Genomic DNA, 13,418 nt, shown 5'->3' with positions numbered 1-13,418 from the left:
GAGCAAATGTATTCCCAACTTCTGTCTTCCTCTCATACCCACGGATCACCTTGTTATACCAACTAGTCTGCCTCTGGTGTGTGTGTGTGTGTGTGTGTGTGTGTGTGTGTGTGTGTGTGTGTGTGATCCAATGAGTTTAATTAGGGCTACTTGAGGAGCATGGGCAACTTACCAGTGACTACCCCTCTGAAGAAAATTTCTGTTCCTTTCCAAGCAACATTGACTGCTTATAAATTCTCGAGAAGCGGGGAGCCTGTAGGAACCCTTTCTCCCTCCATGACAGAACTTGTGTAGCCCAGTTCTGTGCAGACAATCTGCTGAGCGTTCAAGAATGCAAAGGCCATGCCATGCCGGCAAGACAGCATTCCATAGCCCACATCCCTTCCTCCAGCTCTTACATTCATCTTTATAAACAAATTTCTCACAGGTGTGTATTGTATTTTGAGCATAAATATCTACTCTTCATTACTCTCTACCTTCCATTTTCTTGTTTCTCTGATCCTGTTGTTTTCCTAGACAATCTCAGTTCTTTCATTTAGTCTATACATACATGATTTTATGAGACCATATGAAATGTAGGAACCACAAATGAGGGATATATATATATATCTTTCTGAGATTGACTTAATTTGCTCAATATGATTACTTCCAATGTTAATTCCACCAATTAAGAATAAGATCGCTACCACAATTCAAAGCCAAATTTGAAACAAGTTTTAATTAAATACTGGCCAGGCGGATGGGCTCTGGCCAAATCCATACCCAAGTTCCCGGGAAATAGCCTAGAATCAAGTATGGCAAGGGCTTAAGAAAGAAAACTCATAATTCATTGCATTTCCCATCAGGTCCAATCAGAGGCAAGCACACATCCTGATGGATATCTAGCCTACATCCAATCAGGGGCAAACGTACATCCTGACGTACTTCCTGCCTTTGAACCTCCCGCCCACAGGTGATCAAGCACATCCAGTGTAGATGGGTCAAACAAACTTGTTTAGAGGAGTGGACAGCACATGGCTTGTTATCTCCCATAAACAACAGCCTCCAGCATTTCAGGAACTATCTGTCCTTGGTCAAGGGGCTTGCAGATCAGAGACAAGTTTCATGGATCTCTAAGGCATAGTAATTAAAACTTAAAATGTTTTAACTTTGGCTCTCACACCAGGTGTATCCATTTTCCCACAAATGACATAACTTCATTCTTTATGGATGAAAAGAATCCATTGTGTGTATATATCACAACTTTTCACCCATTCCTATGCTGTTGGACATCTAGGGTCTGTGACTTAGCTATTGAGAATATTGCTGCAGCCGGGCGGTGGTGGTGCATGCCTTTAATCCCACACTTGGGAGGCAGAGGCAGGCGGATCTCTGTGAGTTCGAGGCCAGCCTGGTCTACAGAGTGAGATCCAGGAAAGGCGCAAAGCTACACAGAGAAACCCTGTCTCAAAAAAATCAAAAAGAAAAAAAAAAAGAATATTGCTGCAATAAGCATTGATGAGTGTCTCTGTAATCTATTGATTTGGTATCCTCTGGGAAAAAAATACTCAGGAGTGGTATAACTAGACTATGTAGTAATCTATTTCTAGTTGTTTGTTTATTATCAAGCCAGGTAGGGTCCCAGCACTTGAGGGGGAAGTCAACACAGGGTCCCACTCCTAATCAAGAAACTATTTGCAACTGATCCCTGCTGGCAAAGGGAAAGCCAGTTTTCTTCTATGGAGTGATCCAGGATAGCCCCCAGGCCCAGAAACAGTTAGCCAGCATAAAATAAACATGATGTTTCTGTGTGTGTGTGTGTGTGTGTGTGTGTGTGTGTGTGTGTGTGTGTGTGTGGTGTTTTGGCGAGCGTGCGGGGGTGGGGGTGCATTTCTTTGTTTTAATGTTCTTTTGCTTGATTCTTGCAATTTTCATATTTATTGATTGATTGACAGGGTGTCTCTATATATCCCTGACTGGCCTTGAATTCTCAGAGATCTACCTGCCCCTATCTCCTGAGTGCTGGGATTAAAGTTGTATGACACCATGCCTATTTTTTTTTAGGGAGCGGGGAGGGTGATGGGGAAAACCAGTGCAGTGGAAACTCCTTGGAATCTATGAGGTTGACCCTAGCAAAGACTCCAGTAATGGGAGATACGGAGCCCAAACCAACCATCTTCTATAACCAGGCAAGGCTTGCAGTGATGGGACTGGGACACCAACCCAGTTACAAAAACTTTGACCTGTAATTTGTCTTGCCTGCAAGATGTGCTGGGGTATTGGTGGCACAGAACTTGTGGGAGTGGTCAATTAATGACTGGTCCAACTGGAGAATCACACCACGAGTGGGGGCCCATGCCCAGAAACCTAGGATAGAACCAAACATGACTGGCCAAAAAAAAAAAAAAAAAAAAAAAAAAAAGTCAATGAAATTGTTCCTAATAATATTCTGCTGTGCTCATAGATTGGTGCCTAGCCCCATCATCATCAGAGAGCCTTCAGCCAGCAACTAATAGGAGCAGATGCTGAGACCCACAGCCAAACATTAAGTGGAGCTCAGGGGACCAAGAAGAAGAGGGGGAGGAGGAGGTAGGAGCCATAGGGGTAGAGGACATCGTGAGAACAGGGCCCCAAAGAATCTACTACGCAGTGCTCTTAGGCACTCACAAAGACTGAAGCCACAACTTCACCCTCTGCAAATATGTTATGGTTGTGTAGCTTGGTGTTCTTGTGGGACTCTTAACAGCGGGGGCGGGGTGTGTCTCTGACTCTTGCCTGCTCTTGGGACCCTTTTCCTCCTACTGGGTTGACTTGTTCAGGCTTCATATTAGGGTTTGTGCCTAGCCTTATTGTAACTTTTTATGCCATGCTTAGTTGATATCTCTGGGAGACCTGCTCTTTTCTGAAAGGAAATGGAGGAGGGGATCTGGGGGAGAGGGGAGATGGGGGGAACTGGGAGGAGTAGGGGGAGGGAGGGGAAACCAGTCAGGATGTAATACTTGGGAGAAGAATAAATAAAATAAAAAAAAGAGCCGGGCGGTGGTGGCGCACGCCTTTAATCCCAGCACTCGGGAGGCAGAGTCAGGCGGATCTCTGTGAGTTTGAGGCCAGCCTGGTCTCCAAAGCGAGTTCCAGGAAAGGCGCAAAGCTACAGAGAAACCCTGTCTCGAAAAACCAAAAAAAAAAAAAAAAAAAAAAGAGAGAGAGAGAGAGAGAAAACGTCAGCGAAATTAAACATAGAGATAGAGAGAGAAGGTAAAGTTGGGTGGGTAGGGAGGCAGAAGGGAATCGGAGAGGAGTTGAGGGAGGGGAAGGAATGTGATCCGAATATAAAAATGTGTAAGAATTAAGATAGAAAATTGGATTTATTTATTTTATACGTATTAGCGTTTTGTCTATATGTTTCTGTACGCACCATGTGCATGCTTGGTGCCTGCCAAAGTTAGAAGAGGGCGGTGTCTACCCTGGAATTGGAGTTATGGACAGTGTGAGCCACCATGTGGGTGCTGGGAATTGAACCCTGGTTCTCTAGAGGAGCAGCTGGTACTCTCAACCACTAAGCTATCTCCCAGCCCCTATTTCTAGTTTTTGAAAAACCTCCATAGAGCCGGGGTGGTGGTGGTGCACACCTTTAATTCCAGCACTTGGGAGGCAGAGGCAGGCAGATATCTGTGAGTTCAAGGCCAGTCTGGTCTATAGAGCAAGATCCAGAACAGGCACCAAAACTACACAGAGAAACCTTGTCTTGAAAAACCAAACCAAACCAAACCAAACAAACAAACAAACAAAAAAATAAATAAAAAAGAAAAAAAAAGAAAAAGAAAAAGAAAAAAACTTCCATAGAGATTGGACTAGTTTATCGTGTGGACCATATGGAGACAACCATTGCTGCTTGACTAAGTTCCAGCATTTTGGACTTGTGGATCACAATTCTCCAATATTCTTTTACTTTCATTTTTAATAATTCTCATTATTATGCTCTTCCATTTAGGAAATTTTGTGTGGGCTTTGAAACATAAAAATGTATAAAATGACAGCCTCTTCAACAAAATAATTCTTTGGAAAAAATCCTGCTACTGTGGAGCCATATAGTGTGATAACTCTGCTTACTCCCACACAAATTAATGCCAAGCTGCTAGAAAATTTAGATAAGTAATACAAATAAGGTATATTTGATAATCAAGATTAGTAATATTTGTCTAGCTTCGTCTTTGCTCACTTAAGTTTTAGCTATTTGGATAAACTAAGCCACATAAAGAACTGCAATATTCTTTAATGGAATGTCTGATCCCTCAAGAAGGTCCTTTTCCCAAGGTCAGGAATTTAGACAAAAGTCCCCATTCTCTCAGGGGCTTGAAAGTTCCTGCTTGCTAAAAAAGGAATCATTCTTATTTCTGGCAAGAACTTAATAGATTTTCTGCAACCTCCCCCTCCCCACCACACACACCATAATAGGTTTCTCCAGGGATGCAGTAAGCCAGATCAAGCCAAATTGTAAAAGTATAACAGGTTTATTTGAGCAAAGCAACTCCTGAGTGGGTTCTCCAGTCCCAGAGACTGAGGCCAGAGAAGCAAACAAAAGCAGGGAGACTTTATAGGTTGTAGGCAAGGGGTGTGACGTGTCTATCACAAGCTGGGTTTGTGCCCAAATACGGTCAAAAGCTGAGCGCTTTAGGTAGGGACTTGGGCAGCTGTCAACTTCAGGGGAGGAAGCAGCAGTAGCTGCTAAGAATGTGGAACTGGGCTTTTTGGTGCCTTTCCTTTGTTCAGAGCCTCTCTGAGTGGGCGGGGGGTTTGGAGAGAGAGAGACAGACAAAGAGACAGAGACAGAGACACCGGAATGGGACTTCCTGGATCATGCAGGGGTGAGCTGGAGGTTCCAACTAAACCGAACTTTTGGCCCTTCCATTAACATATGACTGGTGCCTATTAACTTGTCAAGGATTAACTTGTCAAGGTCAATGCTAGCTTCCTCAACCCCTGATCACAAGCCACACCCCAGCTCACACCTCACTTTCTCCCATTTAATCCTTTGTGGAATTATAGAGTATAAAAAGGTGTAGTTTGTTTTTCAATAAACAGGCAGTTATCCAGGTTCACCCTCAGATTGTGTCAATCTTCTTCCCCTCATTGGCTCCACACCTCCTCTTTGGGACCTGAACCCCTACAGGAGCTGGACTTTGCCAAGTTTACATTTCCACCAACGTTTGTTGGTTTTAATGCAGCAGCTCTGTGCTATTCATTAAGTGGCGCTGTTACGTGCGAGAAAGGCCACGAGGCACGACAAAACCCACTATCAGAGCTTTATTAGGAGAAGGGAGGGACAGAAGAGAGCGTGGCCAGGCCTGTGGAAGACATGTGCACAGAGAGAAGGGGGACAAGAAGAGAGGAGGGGAGGAGTCTGTGATCCGATTCTTATGGATTCCCCTGCACATGCGCACATGGGTTTACGGAGCTAAGCCATGCATGCTCATAGATTGCTTGATCATGCTGTGCGCAAATTATACGATCACGATCACGCAGCGCATGGATTATGTAGGACGTATGGCCCCTTACTTGGCTACTGAACTGCGCATGTGTGGTGGTATAGCTGGGGGAGTGGCTGGGAATTCCAACAATGTTTGTTGCTGATTCTTTTCTTTCTTTTTTTTTTTTTTTTTTTTTTTTTTTTTTTTTGGTTTTTCGAGACAGGGTTTCTCTGTGTAGCTTTGCGCCTTTCCTGGAACTCACTTGGTAGTCCAGGCTGGCCTCGAACTCACAACGATCCGCCTGGCTCTGCCTCCCGAGTGCTGGGATTAAAGGCGTGCGCCACCACCGCCCGGCCTCTTTTCTTTCTTTCTCTCTCTTTCTCTTCCCTCCCTCCCTCCCTCCCTCCCTCCCTCCCTCCCTCCCTCCCTCCCTCCCTCCCTCCCTCCCTCCCTCCCTCCCTCCCTCCCTCCCTTTCTTTCTTTCTTTCTTTCTTTCTTTCTTTCTTTCTTTCTTTCTTTCTTTCCTTTTTCTAAGACAGGATCTCACTATGTAGCCCTGTCCTGGAACTCTGTATGTAGGCCAGGCTGGTCTCAAAATCACAGAGATCTGGAGGCCAAGTTCTGGGATTAAAGGTGTGTGCCACCAGGCGGTGCTCTTATTTCTTAATAATTAGGGTAAGACAGAATCTGTGTGTGTGCATGTGTGTGAGTTTTGAGACAAGGTCTCTTTACATAACCCTAGCTGTCCTGGAACTCACTGTGTAGACCAGGCTGACCGCCTCAACTCACAGAGATCCACCTGTCTCAGCTTCCCAAACGCTGAGATTAAAGGCCCACACCAGCACACCAGGCTGTAAAAGAGAATAATGTTAACGCAGTTGTGAGACATGCATTTCTCTAATGGCTAGAGAGCTTGAGCATTTTTTCTTTTTTGGTTTTTTGAGACAGGGTTTCTCTGTGTAACAACTCTGGCTGTCCTGGAACTCACTCTGTAGCCTAGGCTAGCCTGGAATTCATAGAGATCCTCCTGCCTCTGCCTCCCGAGTGCTAGGATTAAAGGCGTTCACCACCACCGCCCGGCGAACATTTTTTCATAAGGTAATGGGCCATTTGTATTTCCTCCTTTGTGAACTGTATTCATTTCATTAGCCCATTTATTGATTGGATGATTTGTTTACTTAATGCTCAGTTTAAAAAAAAAAGGAGTTTCATTGCTGTATATTGTGAATTGTGACAGCCAAAGCTACATTTTATGGTTTTTTGTTTTGTTTTGTTTTGTTTTTTTGGTTTTTCGAGACAGGGTTTCTCTGTAGCTTTGGAGCCTGTCCCGGACTAGCTCTGTAGACCAGGCTAGCCTCGAACTCACAGAGATCTGCCTGCTTCTGCTTCTGGAGTACTGGGATTAAAGGCGTGCGCCACCGCCGCCGCCGCTGCCGCCGCCGCCGCCACCTGGCTTACATTTTTGTTTGTTTGTTTTGAGACAGGGTTTCTCTGTGTAGCTTTGCGCCTTTCCTGGAACTCACTTGGTAGCCCAGGCTGGCCTTGAACTCACAGAGATCCGCCTGGCTCTGCCTCCCAGTGCTGGGATTAAAGGTGTGTGCCACCACCGCCCGGCTGGCCTTACATTTTATGTTTTAGTTACTATGCCTGAGAGATCCATGAAACAAAACCCGCCTCTGATCTGCAAGCCTCTTGCCCAAGGACAGATGGTTCCTGAAATGCTGGAGGATATTGTTATGGGAGATAACAAGTCACATGTTTTCATTCCCTAAACAAATTTGTTTGACCCATCTGCACCAGATGTGCTTGATCACATGTGGGTGGGAGGTTCAAAGGCAGGAAGTACGTCAGGATATTCATTTGCCCTGATTCGATGTAGTCTGGATGTACATCAGGATGTGTGCTTGGCTCTGATTGGACCTGATGGGAAATGCGATGAACTATGGGTTTTCCTTCTTAATTTGCTACAAACTGTGATTCTGGGCCATTTCCTGGGAACTTGGGCATGAGCCTGGTCAGAGCCCATCCACCTGTTCAGTATTTAATTAAAATTTGCTTCAAATTTTTCTTTAAACTGTGGTAGTGGCCTTACTCTCGATCGGTGAGATTAACAGTATATGTATAAATGAATGTTCTTATGTGTGCAAATGCACATGTGTGTGTGGAGACCAGGGGTTGATGTTGGGTGTTTTCTCTATCACTCTCCATCTTAGCCATTGAGGCAAAGTCTTTAATTTGAATCCAGAGCTCACTGATTTGGCTAGTCTAGCTGGTCAACCTGCTCCAGGGATCTTGATCTCTGCCTCTCAAACATTGGTATCACAGGCAGGTGGGCCACATTGCCTGACTCCACCATCCATGTGGGTGCCGGTATCCAAACCTGGCCCTCATACCTGTGTGGTGAGTGCTCCCTTTGCCTGCGATGCCATCCCTCTAGCCTTTATTGCTGGGTTGTTGGAGTTCGTTGTGTATTCCAGAAACTAATTCTCTGTCAGACGTACATGTGGGTAAACAATCTCTCTCTTTTTGAAGGCTGTCTCTTCATTCCATTGACTTTCCTTTGCTGTATAGAAATTTAATTTCATGAGGTTCTATTTTCTATTTTTTTTTTTTTTTGCTTTATTTCCTGTGTTATGAGAAGACTACTAGAGATGACCACTCAGACCCAGTCTATAGCCAACATTGAAAGTGTTTATTCCAGCTGGCTGGCACTACACTCAGGTGCTCAGGCCCTAAGTGTAGCACCAAGTGTCCGAAGCACATGGTTTCTGAAGGCAGAAGCCAAGGTCTGGTAAAGCGGGATACGGAAGTCTTGGATCAGATCAGGTTTATTAAAGGATAAAATCGCCAATGCCTCTTCGTTCCCAAGGGAGAGATGGGGAAGGTTCCGAGCAAGCTCTTCACAGTCGAGGAGAGGGCGGCGCCTCTTCTCCCTAGCTCTCATCTGGTCACCTAGCTCCAGAGAAGACCACGCCCACTGGGCCAAGCCGCTCCAATACAATTGGCTATTGGACTAAATTCCCACAACAGCCTGGCATCTGTAGGGGAGTATGGGGTGGGGTAGGGATGGGAGCTGTGCATAAGCAAGCAGTTTGGTAGAAGCTAAGATATCTGGGACATCTTGACCTGGGGTTCCTAGAATAGAGTTGGGTAATTGCCCGTGGGATTCTCTACCAAGGAGATAAAATTCTAGTTAAACCGGAAATGGCCTCATCAAGAATAGAAGACAGAGGAACTTCTGCACTGTCTCGCCCTGTCACACACTTTTTTTTTTCTCTGTCAGAGTCTCAGGTCTTACATTAAGGTCTGTGACGTATTTGGAGTTGACTTCTTTGCAGGTTGAGAGAGAAGGATCTAGTCTGAATCTTCCACAAGTAGATGTCCAATTTTCCCAGCACCGCTAAAGCAGTTGTCTTTTCTCCAATGTGTATTTTTTTTTCAGACTTTGCCAAAGGTAGATGGTTATGGCTGTGTGGGTTTGGATCTGGATGTCTATTCTGTCCCGTTGGTCTGCATGTCTTTCTAGGCCAATGTTATGCTCTTTTCCCTACTATCATTCTGTAATATGACTTGAAATCAAGTATGGTGATAGGTCTAGAATTGTTCTTTTTGTTTAGGATCACTTTGGCTATCCCAAGTCTTTTATGGCTCCAAATGAAACTCAAGATTTTTTTCTTCTATTTTTGTGAAAAATGGCTTTGGAATTTTGATGAAGCCTCCATTGAGTCTAGAGGATGCTTTGGGGAAGATTCCTATTTGCAACACTTATTTCTTTCAATCACTAGCCTTTCTCTCAGTTAGTGTCTTCATCGTCTTTCCTGAGTGTTTCACAAGCTTTCACGGTAGAAGTCTTTCTCTTCCTTGCAAGGTATTTCTCCGAGGCAGTTGTGAATGGGCTTGTTGCCCTGGTTTCCTCCTCAATATGTTTGTTATTGATGTATAGGACAGCTACTGGATTTCATACACTCATTTTGTATCCTGCATTTTGCCAGACACAGTTATCAACCCTATGAATTTTCCAGTGGAGTCTTCAGGGTCTCTTTTATACAGAATTATATAATTTGCAGACAAGGATCCCTCTTCATTTCTTATTTATATACTTCTATTCCCTTCTCTTGTCTTATTGATTTAGCTAAGACTTTTAAGTGACACATATTGAACAGGAGTGGAGAGAGCAGACACCCTTGTTTGATTCCTGATCTTGGTGGACATGCTTAGAATCTTTCTCCCTTTAACATGATGATGTCTGTACGTTCATCATACATGACCTTATGTTGAGTTATGGTCCCTTCATGACTAATGATCTTTCAGAACTTTCTTTTGAAGATTTATTTGTTTTTATTTTATGTGCATTGGTGTTTTGCCTGCATGCGTGTCTGTGTGAGGGTGCCAGATGCCTTGGAACTGGAGTTACAGACAGTTGTGAGCTGCCATGTGGGTGCTGGGAATTGAATCCTGGTCTTCTGGAAGAACAACCAGCGCTTTTATCTGCTGAACCATCTCTCCAGCCTGATCTTTCAGAACTTAAACATTTCAGAATCTCTTTCAGAACTTAAAAATTTAAATTATTGTTATTACTCTGTGTGTGTGTGTGTGTGTGTGTGTGTGTGTGTGTGTGTGTGTGTGTGTACATCAGAAGACAACTCTCAGTTCTTTCTTGTCACCTTATGGGATCCAGAGATCAAGCGCAGGTTGTCACACCTGCATGCAAGTGTCTCTACCCATTGAACTACCCGACTGGCCCCTCTCTGCTTTGTATTGTTTTGTTTTTAATTTACACATCGGTAGACAAGAAGTTCCTTCTTAGGACTGCTTTCATTATATTCTATCAGTTTGGGTATGATGGGTTTTCATTTTCATTCAGTTCTAGAAATTTAAAACATTGTCTTCTCAATTTCCTCAATGGTCCATTCATCATTTAATAGTTTCATTAATGATTTTCTTCATGATAAGAAAAATCTTGCCCAGAGATAAGACTTCAGACTTTGGCTCACTGCAGTATGAACCTACAGCCAGGAGAAACAGGCCCACTATTTAGGTCAATCTAAAAGTTAAATGATGGACGGATTTTTCTTCTCTATCTATCTAGAAGCCGTCTAAGAGGGATGTCACACAGATTTTAGCCACATCATTGGTTTATACTTTATTGCCTGAAAGTAGACCCTGGGTTCATCACTCTGAAGACCAACCTTGGAGGCCATGGAGGTGCTGGTGAGGAGGAGCCAATAGACAGATGCTCTTGTGAGCCTAACAGGAGTTCTAATGGACTTTGCTTTGGTCATTGAAAAAAATCTCCACATTTTGATTTCTCCTGGTTCCCTGCCTAGTTCTCATAATGCTAATAAGTCTTGCCTTTATGTCTCCTTCACATCTCTCTCCAGGCACCAATTAGGGCCTTCCTTTCCTCCCTGTTCCTGGCTGGTGTATAAATGAAACCACCGATGGGCTGTCCGGGCCTCTTAGACAGGCGCCCTAGAGGGTGTCTTGACGGCTGCATCTAACATTCCCATTCATAGGTGAGAAGCCGGTTTGGTTGTTGCCCCAAGTCCATAATGGCAGTTAGGGTTACCTTTTGGGGAAGGGAGGATGAAGAAAACAGGGGGTAAGATTTGGCTAGGCAGGTTAAGGTAAAAAGACCCCAAAGAAAGTAACCAGTTCATCTCTTGGCTAAAAGCCAGAAATGTTCCTGGGACTTTTTTGTTTTGTTTTGTTTTGTTTTTGTTTTTTGAGACAGGGTTTCTCTGTGTAGTTTTGGTGCCTGTCCTGGATCTTGCTCTACAGACCAGGCTGGCCTTGAACTCACAGAGATCCGCCTGGGCTCTGCCTCCCGAGTGCTGGGATTAAAGGCATGCAACACTACTGCCTGGCCATCCCTGGGACCTTTAGCAGCCTCATCCATTCAAGACATGGCAAAAGCATTACGGGGGGCCGGGAGTGGATCTGATCTCTCATCTGGCTTCTAAATGATTCTAGGGTATCACTAGAAGGGGTAACGTTATAGCAGCAGTGAAGGCCTGCTGAGAGATGACTCCTTTTGGTCAATAGAATAGAATCTCTGCCTGGGTGGAGACCTGACATTGCAATTGAGAAGGTCATTTGCCTGGTCAGGGGACCACCCCTAGGAAGTGGGCTCACCTTAAGCCAATATTTAAGAAAACAAGTTTTTTTTTAAATTAAAAATGCATTTGCACGTCGTGTGTGTGTGTGTGTGTGTGTGTGTGTGTGTGTGTGTGTTCGTGTTCATGTGTGGGTGCATGTCTGTGTGGGGGTCAACAGTGTTTCCCCACTCCACGTTCTCCCCTTGCTCCTCATCCCCTCAGCACCCTTCATCTATGGTTTAACTAGTCATGATTTTATTCACCCTTGGTCAGCTGTACAGTTGTACGGTTTACAGCTTGTATTTATATACCTTAAGTTACTTTCATAGACCTCTTCAACTTATATGAACCTTAACCGTTTTTCTTTCTTTCTTTTTTTTCTTTTCTTTTTTTTTTTTTTTCCGAGACAGGGTTTCTCTGTGTAGTTTTGGAGCCTGTCCTGGATCTCGCTTTGTAGACCAGGCTGGCCTCGAACTCACAGAGATCCTCCTGGCTCTGCCTCCCGAGTGCTGGGATTAAAGGCGTGCGCCACCACCGCCCGGCAACCCTTTTTCTAACGTCTGATTATTTACCATTAGACACACATGATTGGTTACTGGGAGCAGCTGTTGCAGAGTGAGTTCTTTTAAATAAAGGAGCCGTAAAAAGCTACACCCGAAGCCTGTTTATCCTTATGAAGTCTGTTAGCAAGGCGAGCCTGCCTGTGAGTTTGTCCTTTTCATCAGGAGACCTACTAGTTCTAGAAAAGCAAGGTCTCTTCTCATACATGAAAAGCACCGACCAAGCAGCTGTACCCTTGGGGGAGATGCTGGGTGCCTGCTGCTTCCAAATGGACGAAGCTAGTTAGCCATCAACACCATCGGAAATCTGAGAAGGATAAATTATAGCAGGAAGTGTAACCCAAATGTATCGGTTAAAATGACAGCAGACACTTACCAGCTAACTGGATTATCCTACTAGGCTCCTGTGATCTTGATGGCTTCACTGGGGGACAGAGGTTATATATGTCTTTAGCTGTCACATAGGACAGCATTTTACTGTCAGCTGCTGCACAGGACACCATAGGCTTTTGGCTGTCAGAACCAGAAGGTCCGAGATTTTCCTGTGCGTGAGGAACTTGGGACAATTGGCCTACCTTGACATAGGCAGGAGGGCAGCCAACTCAACAGTGTCCACAGTTTGTGGAGGCCCTGGAAGCAAGCGAGGCATGGGGAGTTTTTCCCAGTGGTTAGCGTCACCACAATCCAGTTCAGTGTCCTATCTGTCTTCTTTGGAGACTTTAGGGTCACCTCCAGGCGCTGTCATTTCTGTCTGTCACAGGAAGCTTCTTCCACTAAACGTTTAAAATGCCATACTCAGCAGAACTGAAGAATTTGAGGACCATAATCTATTAAAGATACCTGATTTTAAGCAAACTTTACTTATTTTTAGTTATTTGCTTTAGGCTTAACCTTGAAAAATATATAGGAAGCTAAATAAAGCTTATACCTATAAATAAATTACATCAGTACTTAGCATGAGAACACATTAAAGAATCTGATTATTTACAAGGTATCTATTTTTTTTTTTTTTTTTTTTTTTTTTTTTTTGGTTTTTCGAGACAGGGTTTCTCCGTGTAGCTTTGCGCCTTTTCCTGGAACTCACTTGGTAGTCCAGGCTGGCCTCGAACTCACAGAGATCCGCCTGGCTCTGCCTCCCGAGTGCTGGGATTAAAGGTGTGCACCACCACCGCCCGGCACAAGGTATCTATTAACTTGCGTGTGTTAATTATCTTTAATGGTTTACAATAAGTTAGTATTTTACAAGATTAGGATTTGTATTTTTATCCTTGTCAGTTTTAGTCTTAAAAATAACACTTTTTGAATGGAAGCTC

The sequence above is a fragment of the Peromyscus californicus genome, unplaced genomic scaffold (genome assembly GCF_007827085.1).
Source record: "Peromyscus californicus insignis strain IS unplaced genomic scaffold, ASM782708v3 Scaffold_14__1_contigs__length_90479793_seg_2, whole genome shotgun sequence".
Lineage (NCBI taxonomy): Eukaryota > Metazoa > Chordata > Mammalia > Rodentia > Cricetidae > Peromyscus > Peromyscus californicus.
The sequence above is the reverse complement of the archived record's forward strand: the minus strand, read 5'-3'. Positions refer to the sequence as shown.